At 37.1% G+C, this 15,767-nt stretch overlaps 1 pseudogene; it reads right to left on the minus strand.

Annotated features, from left to right (window-relative positions):
- Positions 1-410: 410 nt before the first annotated feature.
- Positions 411-993, minus strand: LOC116626467 (annotated as a pseudogene).
- Positions 994-15,767: the final 14,774 nt, after the last annotated feature.

Consider the following 15,767-nt stretch of genomic DNA (forward strand, 5'->3'; position numbering starts at 1 on the left):
CAGAGTGGCTACACCAGCTTGCATTCCCACCAACACTGCAAAAGGGTTCCCCTTTCTCAGCATCCTCGCCAACACCTGTTGTTTCCTGTGTTGTTAATTTTAGTCATTCTGACTGGTGTGAGATGCTATCTCATCGTGGTTTTGATTTGTATTCCCCTCATGATGAGTGATGTTGAGCACCTTTTCATGTGTCTGTCAGCCACCTGGATGTGTTCTTTGAAAAACGTCTATTCATGACTTCTGCCCATTTCTTAACTGGATTCTTTGTTTTTTGGGTATTGAGTTTGTTTTTTTTTTTTTTTCAAAAAAGGAAACATTGAATTTAATTTAAAGGAAAAAAAATCAGAAGTTGTCTGAGAAAACAACAGAGCAAATCAATTCCTGAAAAAAGAGTTCTGTATCTTGGTGATCACATTTATTGAAACAGTTGGAAAAAAATTAAAAAGCCCTTTAGATTAAGAATTTTTGAGTTATCTGCGAATTAACTCATTTCAGTAGTTAGAAGAATCCTTGATCATTTCTTATATCAAAATTTACACAGGTTTCTATTTTGAATGTCTTCTACATTTAAAGAGGCAGTCATACAAAGTCTTCTATACTCTATACACAATAAATTCTTTGTTTCAGCCAACTCTTAATGGTGGAACAACTAGTACAACGCCATGTCCCCAGACAACAAGCATCAGAATAGTCCATTTTGTTGATTTCTATATCTCTTCGTATGTTTCCTCATCAATTTCTATAGTGGTCACCGTTTCCTCCACATCATATTTAAATGCTGATCATAACACATAATCTGCTTTGAAGCTCTCGGTCATTTCTCATTTTCACATAAATTTGCTCATCCAGGTTGAGCACGATGAGATCCAGGGACTCTTCTGCAGTGTTGGTAGATTGTTGCCAGTCCATGTCATCCACCATGTTTTAAACCCTGCGTCCTTTCCCCTGGTGTTGAATTTGATAAGTTCTTCACAGATTTTGGTTGCTAACCCTTTATCAGATATGTCATTTGCAAATATCTTCTCCCATTCCATTATCTGCCTTTTAGTTTTGTTGATAGTTTCCTTCACTGTGCAGAAGCTTTTTATCTTGATGAAGGCCCAATAGTGCATTTTTGCTTTTCTTTCCCTTGCCTTTGGAGATGTGTCTAGTAAGAAGTTGTACCGGTGAAGGTCAAAGAGGTTGCTTCCTGTGTTCTCCTTTAGGATTTTGATGGTTTCCTGTCTCACATTTAGGTCTTTCATCCATTTTGATTTTATTTTTGTGTATGGTGTAGGAAAGTGGTCCAGTTTCATTCTTCTGCAGGTGGCTGTCCAGTTTTCCCAACAGCATTTGTTAAAGAGACTGTCTTTTTTCCATTGGATATTCTTTCCTGCTTTGTCGAAGATTAGTTGACCATAGAGTTGAGGCTCCATTTCTGGGCTCTCTATTCTGTTCCATTGATCTATGTGTCTGTTTTTGTGTCAGTACCATGCTGTCTTGATCATTACAGCTTTGTAGTATAGCTTGAAGTCCAGAATTGTGATGCCTCCAGCTTTGCTTTTCTTTTTCAAGACTGTGTTGGCTTTTCAGTGTTGTTTATGGTTCTATACCAATTTTAGGATTGTTCTAGCTCTGTGAAAAATGCTGGTGGTATTTTGATAGGGATTGCCTTAAATGTGTAGATTGCTTTGAGTATTATAGACATTTTAACAATGTTTGTTCTTCCAATCCATGAGCATGGAATTTTTTTCCATTTCTTTGTGTCCTCTTCAATTTCCTTCATAAATTTTTTATTGTTTTCAGAGTATAGATCTTTTACTTTTTTGGTTAGGTTTATTCCTAGGTATCTTACGGTTTTTGTTGGAATTGTAAATGGGATCAATCCATGATTTCTCTTTCTGTACTATTCCTTATATTCCACATATGAGTGAAACCATATAATAATTGCCTTTCTCTGATTACCTTATTTCATTTAGCAAAATACCCTCCAGTTCCATCCATGTCGATACAAATGGTAGGTATTCATCCTTTCTGATGGCTGAGTAATATTCCGTTGTATATATGAACCACAGCTTCTTTATCCATTCGTCTGTTGAAGGGCATCTCAGCTCCATCCACAGTTTGGCTATTGTGGACATTGCTGCTATGAACATTGGGGTGCATGTGTCCCTTCTTTTCACTACATCTGTTATCTTTGGGGTAAATACCTAGTAGTGCAATTGCTGGGCTGTAAGGTAGCTCTGTTTTTAACATCTTGAGGAACCTCCATATTGTTTTGTAATATAGCTTGAAGTCAGGCACTGTGATGCCCCCAGCTTTAGTTTTCTTTTTCAACATTCCCCTGGTGATTTGGGGTCTTTTCTGGTTCCATACAGATTTTAGGATTGTTTGTTCCAGCTCTGTGAAAAATATCAATGGTATATTGATAGGGATTACCTTGAATGTGTAGATTGCTCTGGGCAGCATAGACATTTTCACAATGTTTATTCTTCCAATCCATGAGCATGGAATATTTTTCAATCTCTTCGTGTCTTCCTCAATTTCTTTCATAAGTGTTCTGTAGTTTCTAGAGTACAGATCCCTTACCTCTTTAGTTAGGCTTCTTCCTAGGTATCTTATGGCTTTTGGTGCTATTGTAAATGGGATTGATTCCTTAATTTCTCTTAGTTCTGTCACATTGTTAGTGTATAGAAATGCAACTGATTTCTGTGCATCGATTTGGTATACTGCCATGTTGCTGAATTGCTGTATGAGTTCTAGTAATTTGGGGGTGGAGTCTTTTGGGGTTTCCACATAAAGTATCATGTCATCTGCAAAGAGAGAGTTTGACTTCTTCTTTGCCAATTTGAATGCCTTTTATTTCTTATTGTTGTCTGATTGCTGAGGCTAGGACTTCTAGAACTATGTTGAACAAAAGTGGTGAGAGTGGGCATCCCTGTCGTGTTCCTGATCTTAAGGGAAAAGCTCTCAGTTTTTCCCCATTGAGAATGCTATTTGCTGTGGGCTTCTCATAGATGGCTTTTATGATATCAAGGTATGTTCCGTCTATCCCTGTACTTTGAAGAGTTTTAACCAGGAAAGGATGCTGTATTTTGTCAAATGCTTTTTCTGCATCAATTGAGAGGATCATATGGTTCTTGTCTTTTCTTTTATTAATGTGCTCTATTACATTGATTGATTTGCAAATGTTGAACCACCTTTGCATCCCAGGAGTAAATCCCACCGGGTCATGGTGAATAATCCTTTCAATGTGCTGTTGGATCCTATTGGCTAGGATCTTGATGGGTATTTTGGAACCCATGTTCATCAGGGATGTTGGTCTGTAATTCTCCTTTTTGATGGGGTCTTTGTCTGGTTTGGGGATCAAAGTAATGCTGGCCTCATAGAACGAGTTTGGAAGTTTTCCTTCCATTTCAATTTTTTGAAAGAGCTTCAGAAGAATAGGTATTATTTCTTCTTCAAATGTGTGGTAGAATTCCCCTGGGAAGCCATCTGGTTTTTTGGGAGGTTTTTGATGACTGCTTCAATTCTTTACTGGTTATTGGTCTGTTGGATTTCTATTTCTTCCTGTTTCAGTCTTGGTAGTTTATAAGTTTCCAGAAATGCATCCCTGTCTTCCAGATTGCTTAATTTGTTGCCATATAGCTGCTGGTAATAATTTCTAAGAATTGTGTCTATTTTCTTGGTGTTAGTCATGATTTCTCCCCTTTCATTCATAATTTTATTAATTTGGGTCCTTTCTCTTTTCTTTTGGGTAAGTCTGGCCAGAGGTTTATTGATCTTATTAATTCTTTTTAAAAACCAGCTCAAAATGAGTCTCTTGTAGACAGCATATGGATGAGTCCTTTTTTTGTCCAATTTGATACCCTGTGTCTTTTGATGGGAGCATTCAGCCCATTTACATTTTGAGTAACTATTGAAAGACATGAATTTAGTGCCACTGTATTGCCAGTAAAGTCCCTGTTTCTGTGGATTGTCTCTGTTACTTTCTGGTCTATATTACTCTTGGGGTCTCTCTTCGCTTACAGAATCCCCCTTAATTTTTCTTGTAGGGTTGTGTTGGTGGTCACATATTCTTTCAGTTTCTGCCTGTCCTGGAAGCTCTTTGTCTCTTCATCCATTCTGAATGACAGCTTTGCTGGATAAAGTATTCTTGGCTGCATGTTCTTCCCATTTAGTACCCTGAATATGTCTTGCCAGCCCTTTCTGGCCTGCCAGGTTTCTGTGGACAGGTCTGATGTTATTCTAATGTTCCTCCCTCCATACATAAGGAACCTCCTCTCCCTAGCTACTCTCAGGATAGTTTTTTTGTCTCTAAGATTTGCAGGCTTCACTATTATATGCTGGGGTGTTGGTCTATTTTTATTGATTTTGGGAGGGGTCCTCTCTGCCTCTTGGACAGAAATGCTTGTTTCCTTTACCAGATTAGGGAAGTTCTCAGCTATGATTTTCTCAAATACACCTTCTAGTCCTCTCTCTCTCTCCATCCCCTCAGGGATCCCAATAATTCTGACATTGGAATGTTTCATGGCATCATTAATCTCTCCAGGCCTTTTTTATGGGCTATTAGTTGACTATCTCTGTTTTTCTCCAATTCCTTCTTTTCCATCAGCCTATCCTATAGATCACTTATTCTCTCTTCTGCCTCATTTACCCTGGCTGTTAGAGTATCCAGTTTCGACTGCATCTCATTCATAGCATTTTTAAGAGTGGCCTGACTAGATCTCATTTCTGCCCTTAGAGATTCCTTATTGTCACTTATGCTTTTTTCATGCCTAGCTATTAACTTTATGATTGCTATCTTGAATTCTCTCTCTGACATCTTACTTATATCCATATCAATTAGCTCTGTGGTAGAGAACACTGCCTCTGGTTCTTTTTATTTGTGAGTTCCTCCTTCTAGTCAGTCTGCCCAGAGAATGATGGGTGGGCAAATGAACAGAGTCCAAAATATCAATAGAACCCAAGCAAGATGCACCCTAGAAAAACCCGGAATGGTCAGAAGCTACCACAGAAAAACAAAGCCAAAAGGAAACACAAGAATAAAATTGAGAAAAGGGGCAGGGGAAGAGAGACTATAATCTCGCAATGTGGACAAATCACAGTGATCCACTTGTTCCTGGGTGAATTATGGTCTGTGTTTTAGAAGACACTACATCCCAAAATTGGAGGAAAGCAAAACTTTACACACACACACACACACACATATAATTGAATAGAGTGAAAAAAGAAGTAAAATGAAGCATATATCTGGGTGCCTGGGTGGCTCAGTTGGTTAGGCGACTGCCTTCGGCTCAGGTCATGATCCTGGAGTCCCGGGATCGAGTCCCGCATCGGGCTCCCTGCTCAGCGGGGAGTCTGCTTCTCCCTCTGACCCTCCCCCGTCTCATGTGCTCTCTCTCTCCTCTCATCCTCTCTCAAATAAATAAATAAAATCTTTAAAAAAAAAAAATGAAGCATATATCTATAAAACGTAGATGTGAAAAAATACAAGTTAAAAAGCAACTATGAAATATTAAGTTGGTATAATAAACATCTAGTTGAAATGGGAAAAAGCTAAAAAGATAAAAAAGAGAAAAATCATAAGAAAAAGAAAAAAAGGAGAATTTTATCTGAAAAATAAATGAGACATGAGGCAACACCTGGAGCTCAATATACTATTTTCCCCAGGCAGGTAATAAGCACTGGGTATTGTATGTAAGTGATGAATCACTGAATTCTACTCCAGAAACCAGTATTGCACTGTATGTTAACTACTTAAAATTTAAATTAAAAATAAAAAAAACATAGAACAAAGGGTAAAGAAATAAACTGCTCTCTGCACTAATTTCAGTTGCCACAGAATAATAGATGCTTTTCAGTTATTCAGTGGTATCTAATACTTAACATACTTATTCTTTAGGCATTTGTACCTTTTACAAAAATATTTTTGTGCAACTGATCTATGTAAAAAGTGTTTTATTCCTTCTTGAAATTGCCAGCTCTATTTCTCATGGTATCACTATTGCCACTGAACCAACAAACTTACCTGGACCTTGTCACTTGAAATTCTCATAATGACTTTATGCTGTCAATGACTAATCATAGGTTTTACAATGTTTTTATAGAATATGGTAAAATTAATGAAGAATATAATGTTATCGAGTAACATAATAAAACAGAAAAGAAGATGTGATTTTGCCATATAGATTATGCTTTTTATATATTTACAATAATATAAATATTATATATTATATATGTGTGTGTGACAGTCTGCGAACAACTGTGTAACTATTATATAACTTATTAAAAATACAACTCTAAATGCAAGATTTTTTCTAAAGATGAGGAAATAATTTTATCAAACTATATTTTCTCCAGTAAAACATAGTCTAATGAGAAATATTACTTGAGTTCTTGTGAATGACTTCTTCCTTTCATTACACCTCATTATTTTGGACATTTAATGTCAGTCCAAAGAATTTATGATGAGTGTTTCATCCCAGGTTTGTTTATTGGTGATATTTACCCACCTTTATCTATGATTATGTATATAATTTGGGCTTAAAATATTGAGAATAGCTTCAAGTGAAGGTATAGTAATGAGAAGGAACTTCAACTGCATTATTTGTCTTCTGGGACTGCTCATGGGCTTCACCCTTGACCCCAGGAAAAACTAGCTGTCTCTTCTCAGAGTGAGTGCTGAGATGTGCATTTAGATTTTTAATTTTTCAAGATTTGAGCTAGTACCAAGTTCCCCTTTACATTCTCATCAGCCTATCAATTTTATAGATTTTTAAAATATTTCATTTCTACAGATATACCCTATGTTTTCCAAATCCTATGATTTTTTCCATGGTAGGGTTGCCAGATTTACTGAATATAAACACAAGGTGCAGATCAGTTTGAAATTCAGAAAGACAACAATGACTTTTTTGTACCACTATGCAATATTTACTTACTTGCATATAATATGTTTAAGCAATAGTTAGAACATAAAAATACTAAAATGATTTTTTATTATTTGCCTTATAATTAAATTTAATTGAGTGTTTTACATTTTATTGTTCAACTTGAATCCTATGAGAAACATGGTGCTTTTCTGTCCAGGCTCAGCACCCTCAAGACTGACATTGGAAAATTTTTTTTATATATCCAGCAGGAATACACTTTTTCAGTATGTGATAGCTATTTACAGAAAGCAGGCATGAATTAGAGGTGGCCAGCCATACAGCTCATGAACTGATAAAATAAAATATTAAAATTTTTATCTATGTCATTTTATTTAATACATTTTATTATCTCTTTTTGGGATATGGCTTGTGATACATGCTTTATATCTTTAAAATGATTCTATCCAGCAAGGCTATCATTCAGAATAGGAGAGAAAAAGCGTTTCCCAGGCAAACAAAAACTAAAGGAGTTCATGACCACTCAACCAGTCCTGCAAGAAATATTAAGGGGACACTCTGAGTGATCAAGAGACCAAGAGTGACAAAGACAAGAAAGGATCAGAGAAAATCTACAAAAACACTGACAAAATAGGTAATAAAATGGCAATAAATACATATCTATCAAAAATTACTTCGAATATAAATGGACTTAAGGCTCCAATGAAAGATATAGGGTGTCAGAGTGAATAAAAAAACAAGACCCACATATATTCTGCCTACAAGAGATTCATTTTAGCCTTAAGTTCACCTGCATATTGAAAGTGAGGAGATGGAAAAATAATTATCAAACAAAGGAATGTCACAAGAAAGCCAGAGTAGTGACACATATCTGACAAACAACTTTATTATTTTTTGGTTTTTTATTATTTTACTTAAATTCAATTAATTAACTTATAGTGTACTGTTAGTTTCAGAGGTAGAGTTTAGTGATTCATCAGTTGCATATAACATCCAGTGCTGATTACATCAAGTGCCCTCCTGAATGCCCATCACCCAGTTACCCCATCCCCCAACCTACCTCCCTTCCTGAAACCCTCAGTGACAAACTAGATTTTAAACCAAATACTCTGGGCGCCTGGGTGGCTCAGTTGGTTAAGCGACTGCCTTCGGCTCAGGTCATGGTCCCGGAGTCCTGGGATCGAGTCCCACATTGGGCTCCCGGCTCAGCGGGGAGCCTGCTTCTCCCTCTGACCCTCTCCCCTGTCATGCTGTTTCTCTCTCTCTCTCTTTCTCTCTCAAATAAATTAAAAAAAAAAAAATCTAAACCAAATACTCTAACAAGATGAAGAAGAGCACTATAAAATAATAAAAGGGACAAACCAAGAAGAAGATACAATTGTAAATATGTACACAAAAGGGGAACAACCAAATATATAAAACAATTAATAACAAACATAAAGGAACTAATTGATTATAAAACAATAATAGTAGAAGAATTTAACACCCCAATTACATCAATGAACACATCATCTAAGCAGAAAATATATAAAGAAACAATAGCTTTGAATGACACACTGGACCTGATGGACGTAACAAATTCAGAACATTCATCTGAAAACAGCAGAATACACATTCTTTTCAAGTACACAAGGAACAGTTTCCAGAATAGATCACATATTAAGTCACAAAATAGGCCTCAACAAAGAAAAAATGTTTGCATTCATACCATGCATATATTCTTTTTAAATTAAATTTTACTGTACTTTATTTAAATTCAATTAGGCAATATATAGTATATCATTAGTTTTTGGTACAGAGTTCAATGATTGATTACTTGTGTCTAACACTCAGTGCTCATCACATCACGTGCCCTTAATGCCCATCACCCAGTTACCCTATCTCCCCACCAACCTCCCTTTCCACAACCCTCAGTTTTTTTTCCCAGAGTCAAGAGTCTCTCATGGTTTGTCTCCCCCTTTGATTTCTTCCCATTCAGTTTTCCCTCCCGTCCCCAATGATCCTCAGCACTATTCCTTATAATCCACATATGAGTGAAACCATATGATAAATGTCTTTCTCTGATTGACTTATTTCACTTAGCAAAATATTTTTCCATCCATGTTGATGTAAATAATAGGTATTCATCCTTTCAGATGGCTGAGTAATATTCCATTGCATATATGAACCACATCTTCTTTATCCATTCATCTGTTGAAGGGCATCTTGGCTCCTTTCACAGTTTGGCTATTGTCGACATTGCTGCTATAAACATTGGGGTGTAGGTGACCCTTTGGATCACTACATCTGTGTCTTTGGGGTAAATACCCAGCCGTGCAATTTGCTGGGTTGTAGGGTAGCTCTATTTTTAACTTCTTGAGGAACCTCCATAACCATATGGCCTCAACCAATACCAAAAGACTGAGAATATTCCTTACATATTTTCAGACCACAGTGCATTGAAACTGAAACTCTTGGAGCCCAAGAATAAATCCCACCTGGTTTAATGTACTGCTGGATCCTATTGGCTAGGATCTTAGTGAGAATTTTGGCATCCATGTTCATCAGGGATATTGGTCTATAATTCTCCTTTTTGATGGGGTCTTTGTCTGCTTTTGGGATCAGGGTAATGCTGGCCTCATAGAATGAGTTTGGGAGTTTTCCTTCTCTTTCTATTTTTTGGAACAGCTTCAGTAGAGTAAGTATGATGTCTTCTTTAAGTGTGTGTTAGAATTCCCCCCGGGAAACCATCTGGCCCTGAACTCTTGTTTTTTGGGAGGTTTTTGATTACTGCTTCAATTTCCTTGCTGGTTATTGGTCTGTTCAGATTTTCTACCTCTTCCTGTTTCAGTCTTGGTAGTTTATAAGTTTCCAGGAATGTATCCATTTCTTCCAGATTCCCTGGTTTGTTGGTATATAGTTGCTGATAATAATTTCTAACAATTGTTTCTATTTCTTTGGTATTGGTCATGATTTCTCCCCTTTCATTCATGATTTTATTAATTTGGGTCCTTTCTCTTTTCTTTTGGATAAGTCTGGCCAGAGGTTTATTGATCTTAATAATTCTTTCAATGAACCAGCTTCTGGTTTTGTTGATCTGTTCTACTGTTCTTCTGGTTTCTATTTCCTTGATTTCTGCTCTAATCTTTATGAATTCTCTTCTCCTGCTTGGTTTAGGCTTTATTTGCTGTTCTTTCTCCAGCTCCTTTAGGTGTAAAGTTAGCTTGTGCATTTGGGATTTTTCTGATCTTTTGAGAGAGGCTTGTATTACTTTGTACTCCCCTCTAAGGATGGCCTTTGCAGTATCCCATAGGTTCTGAACCAATGTGTTTTCATTTTCATTGGTTTGCATGAACTGTTTAAGTTCCTCTTTAATTTCCTGGTTGACCCATTCATCCTTTAGCAGGATGCTCTTTAACCTCCAAGTGTTTGTGTTCCTTCCAAATTTCTTCTTGTGATTGAATTCCAGTTTCAATGCAATGTGGTCTGAAAATATGTAGGGAATATTCTCAGTCTTTTGGTATTGGTTGAGACCTGATTTGTGACCCAGTATGTGATCTATTCTGGAGAAAGTTCCATGTACACTGGAGAAGAGTGAATGTCCTGTTGTTTTAGGATGGAATGTTCTGTATATATCTCTGAAGTCCATCTGGTCCAATGTGTCATTCTAAGCTCTTGTTTCTTTGTTGATCTCTGCTTAGATGATCTGTGTATTGCTGTGAGTGGAGTGTTGAAGTCTCCTACAATTAATGTATTATTTTCAATATGTTTCTTTACTTTGGTTATTAATTGGTTTACATAATTGGCTGCTCCCATGTTGGGGGCATAGATATTTACAGTTGTTAGATCTTATTGGATAGACCCTTTATGTATGATATAGTGTTCCTTTACATCTCTTACTACAGCCTTTGGTTTAAAATCTAATTTTTCTGATATGAGGATTGCTACCCCAGTTTTCTTTTGAGGTCCATTTCATCATAAATGGTTCTCCATCCCTTCACTTTCAATCTGGAGGTGCCTTTAGGTTCAAAATGAGTCTCTTATAGATAGCATATGGATGGGTCCTGCTTTTTTATCCAGTCTGATACCCTGTGTCTTTTGATAGGAGCATTCAGCCCATTTACTTTCAGAGGAACTATTAAAAGATATAAATATAGGGTGCCTGGGTGGCTCAGTTGGTTAAGCGACTGCCTTCGGCTCAGGTCATGATCCTGGAGTCCCAGGATCGAGTCCCGCATCGGGCTCCCTGCTTGGCAGGGAGTCTGCTTCTCCCTCTGCCCCTCCTCCCTCTCATGCCCTCTGTCTCTCATTCTCTCTCTCTCAAATAAATAAATAAAATCTTTAAAAAAAAAAAAAAGATATAAATATAGTGCCATTGTATTGGCTGCATTGTGGTTTTGATTTGTATTTCCCTGATGACAAGTGATGTGGATCATTTTTCATGTGTGTGTTGACCATTTGTATGTCTTCCCTTTGTAGAAATGTCTGTTCATGTCTTCTGCCCATTTCTTGACTGGATTGTTTTGTTCTGGGGTGTTGAATTTGATAAGCTCTTTGTAGATCTTGGATACTAGTCCTTTATCTGATACGTCACTTGCAATATCTTCTCCCATTCTGTAGATTGCCATTTAGTTTTGTTGACTGTTTCCTTTGCTTGCACTCATTACTTTTAATGGTTTTATAGTATCATGGCATCTGCAAATAGTGACAGTTTGACCACTTCCTTTCCAATATGGGTGCCTTTTATTTCTTTTAATTGTGTTATTGCTGTGGCTAGAACTTTCTGTACTATGTTGAATAAAAATGGTGAGAGTAGACCTCCCTAGTCTTATTCCTGACCTTACAGAGAAAGGTCTCTATTTTTCCCCATTGAGGACCATGTTTGCTGTGGGTTTTTTGTATATGGCCTTTATTATTTTGAAGTATGTTCCCTCCAAGCCTACGTTGTTGAGAGTTTCTTTTTATCATAAACAGATGTTGAATTTCATCAAATGCTTTTCTTGCATCTATTGAAATGACCATATGATTTTTATGCTTTGTTTTGTTAATATGCTCTATTACAGTGATTGATTCGTGAATGTTGTGTCACCTTGGATCTGTGGAATAAATCCCACTTGATCATGGTGAGGGATCTTTTTAATGGAAACAGCCCAAGTGTCCATCAATAGAAGAGTGAATAAAGAAGATGTAATATGTATCTTCATATCACGTCAAATACAAATCACTCTGTCTTAAAAAAAAGGATGAAATTTTTCCATTTGTGACAACATGGATGGACCAAGATGGTATTATGCTAGTGTAATAAGTCAGACAAAGACAAATACCATATAATTTCATTTATATGGGGAATCTATAAAGCAACAAATAAATAACCATCAAAAAGTAGAAGCACACCTATAAATACACAGAAAAAAGTGATAGTTGCCAGTAGGGAGATGGTTGAGGGATGGGCAAAATGGGTGAAGGGGAGTGGGAGAAATTAACTCCTAGTTACAAAATTAATGTCATGAGAATAAAATTTACAGCATAAGGAATATAGTCAATTGTATTTTAATAGTGTTGTATGGTGACAGATGGTATCTACATTTGCGGTGAGCATAGCATAATAACATATAGTTGTTGAATCACTATATTATACACCTGAAAATAATGTAATATTGTCTGTTAACTAAATTCAAATAAAAAAACTTAAAAAAAAAAATAATAAATAATAAAATACCTGTTTATTCATGATTAAATATTATAATAGCTCTGTGTTTTTTAGATGTGTTTTGGTAGATCCAAAAGGTTCCCTTATAAATTTAGTTATCTGAGGGTTTTTAAATTATCAGGTCTTAGGGTGTTGTTTGTAAATTATGAATCACCAAATTATACACCTGAAACTAAAATTACACTTTATGTTAACTTACTGGAATTTAAAAAAAAAAACTTGGGGAAAATATGAAATAAAAATAAAATCAGTGGGTCTTTGTTTTGTCAAATGCTTTTTATATTTATTGAAATAATTATTTCTAGTCCTGTAACTTCCTAATATGATGCATTACATTGATTTTTGGATGTTAAGCCAAGTTTGCATCTGAAAGATAATTCTACTTATTCATAATGTGTAATTCTTTTCATACACTGAGAAGTTTGCACTTTTTTTTAAATGTATGTATCTATATTCATGAGATACATGGTCTATAGATTCCTTGTGATGGTGTTGCTGATTCTGTTATCTGGATAATAACATCCCTCATAAAATAAATTGGTAAATGAATTGGTAAATTTCCTAGTTCTTCCCCAATTTTGGAAGTGTTTCTGAAGGACTGGTAATTATTCTTTATTATATGCTTGATAACTTTGTCAGTGAACCCATAGGGGTCTGGGCTTTTCTTTGTAGGAAAATACTTCTTTAATCTCTTTACTTGCTATAGGACTATTCATGTATTCTATCCCTTCTTGAGTTTACTTAGATTATTTGTACCTATCTAGGAATTTAATTCTAATAGTTAGTATTCCATGTTTCTAAATTTCCATGCAAATTGAGGTGGAAAAATAAGGAATAAATAATGTAGGAGAATGAGAATTTGGGGGCAATTTATGAGTACCACTGTCACAAGTTATTCTATTGTAGGATGAAGAATATACCTATCACTGCTATAATTACTACTCACATTTATTGTTTGGAACAAAGAAAGTACAGAATCAAAACAAATAGGGAAATGTATGATTTGATTTTGGATTTTATAAAGACTGTGGACTAACTCCACCTACTCTTTTGCATCAATATTTAGGGCACAAAATTATTTGAATACAATTATATAAAAATGACATAGTAAATAAAGAATGGCATTGTGGGAGGAGGAGCAAGATGGCTGAGGAGTCGGAGACCTAAATTTCATCTGGTCCCAAGAATTCAGCTGGATAGGGATCAAACCATTCTGAACACCTATGAACACAACAAGAGATCAAAGAAAAGAATAGCAGCAACTCTCTGAACAGAAAAGCAACCACGTTCTGGGGGGTAGGACGTGCGGAGAAGTGAATCCGAGGCGATATTCGGGATGATAGACGCGGGGGAGGGGGCCTCCGTCGGCCACTTCGGGCAAGTGATAGAGCAGCAGAGCACAAAATCGGAATTTAGAAGTCGGCTCTGCTGAGAGACGTCGCTCCAGTGGCTAAGCTGGGGGTGGAACCCTCACGGGACAGTGTGGTCTCAGGACCCTGGGGGTCACAGAAAGACCAGGGGTGCCTGAGTGTGGCAGAGCTCCCAGGTATCGGAGCAGGGAAGCCGGCTGCAGAGACGGAGCCCAGGCGCGGGCTCTCAGCTCGGGGTTGCCATAAACCATGATCCGCGGCACAGTCGGGCCACTGCTCCTCCAGCAGGGACCCAACAAGCGGTAGATCCGGGGAGACTCCCCTTCCTCCCCCGGGAGGAGAGGTGCGGGAGTGCACTGCGGGGATCTGCTGGGTTTGGAGACTCCACCCGGGGTCGGGTGCCAGAGAGAGAAATGCTCGGTCACAGGCCAGGTGAGCACGGAGTGCGGCCGGAGACCGGGGAGACGGGAGTGACTGACTGCTTTTCTCTGGGGGCGCACTGAGGAGCGGGGCCCCGAGTTCTCGGCTCCTCCGGGGCGGAGATTGGAAGGCCGCCATTTACACTCTCGGCCTCCAAAGCTGTATGGAAAGCTTGCAGGGAACAAAAGCTCCCAAGAGCAAACCCAAGCGGATTACTTAGCCGGGCCCCTGGCAACAGTGGGCCAATTCCACCTCTGGCAAAGATATCTGAGAACCACAGCAACAGGCCCCGCCCCCAGAAGATCAGCAAGAACAGCCAGCCAAGACCAAGTTTACCGATCAGTGAGAACGGCAGAAGTCCAGCACTAGGGGAATACAGCACATAGAATTCATGGCTTTTTTCCCCATGATTCTTTAGTCTTTCAAAGTTAATTTTAATTTTTTTTTCTTTTTCTATTTTTTTTGAATTTTTCTTTTTCCCTTTTTCAACCAACATCGTATCAATCCTTTTTTAAAAAATCTTTTTTATCTTTCATTTTTAGAGTCATATTCTATCCCTTCACTGTAGTTAACCTTATTTTTCATATATATATATATATATATATATATATAAGTTGTTCTCTCTTTAAAATTTTGGGATACAGTTTCTTCTAACAGACCAAAATATACCCTAAATCTCTAGTGTATGGCTTTGTTCTAGTCTCCTGCCTGATCACTTTCTCTCCATTTTTTAAAAATTCCTCTTCTTTCTTTTTTCAACCAACTTCTTATCTTATCAATTCCTTTTATAAAATCTTTTATAATTTTCACCTTTACAGTCATATTCCATCCCTTCATCGTATTAACCCTTATTTTTGTACATACATAAGTTTTTCTTTCCTTAAAATTTTGGGAGGCACTTTCTTCTAACAGACCAAAATACACCCAAAATCTAGTGTGTGGCATTGATCTATTCACCACTCTGATCATATTTGATCATATTCTTTTCTTTTTTCTTTCTTTCCCTTTCTTTTCCCTCCAGTTTCAGGTCTCTTCTAATTTGTTTAGTGTATATTGTTCTGGGGTCATTGTTACCCTGTTGGCATTTTGTTCTCCCATTCATCTATTCTCTTCTGGACAAAATGACAAGATGGAAAAATTCACCTCAAAAAAAAAAAAAGAAAGAAAGAAAAGAACAAGAGGCAGTACTGACTGCCAGGGACCTAATCAATATGGACATTAGTAAGATGTCAGAAATAGAATTCAGAATGACGATTACAAAGATATTAGCTGGGCTTGAAAAAAGCATGGAGATACTAGAGAAACCCTTTCTGGAGAAATAAAAGAACTAAAATATAACCAAGTTGAAATAAAAAAAGCTATTAATGAGGTGCAATGAAAAATGGAGGCTCTAACTGCTAGGATAAATGAGGCAGA

This window comes from Phoca vitulina, unplaced genomic scaffold (assembly GCF_004348235.1).
Source record: "Phoca vitulina isolate PV1807 unplaced genomic scaffold, GSC_HSeal_1.0 scaffold87, whole genome shotgun sequence".
Taxonomy (NCBI): Eukaryota; Metazoa; Chordata; class Mammalia; order Carnivora; family Phocidae; genus Phoca; species Phoca vitulina.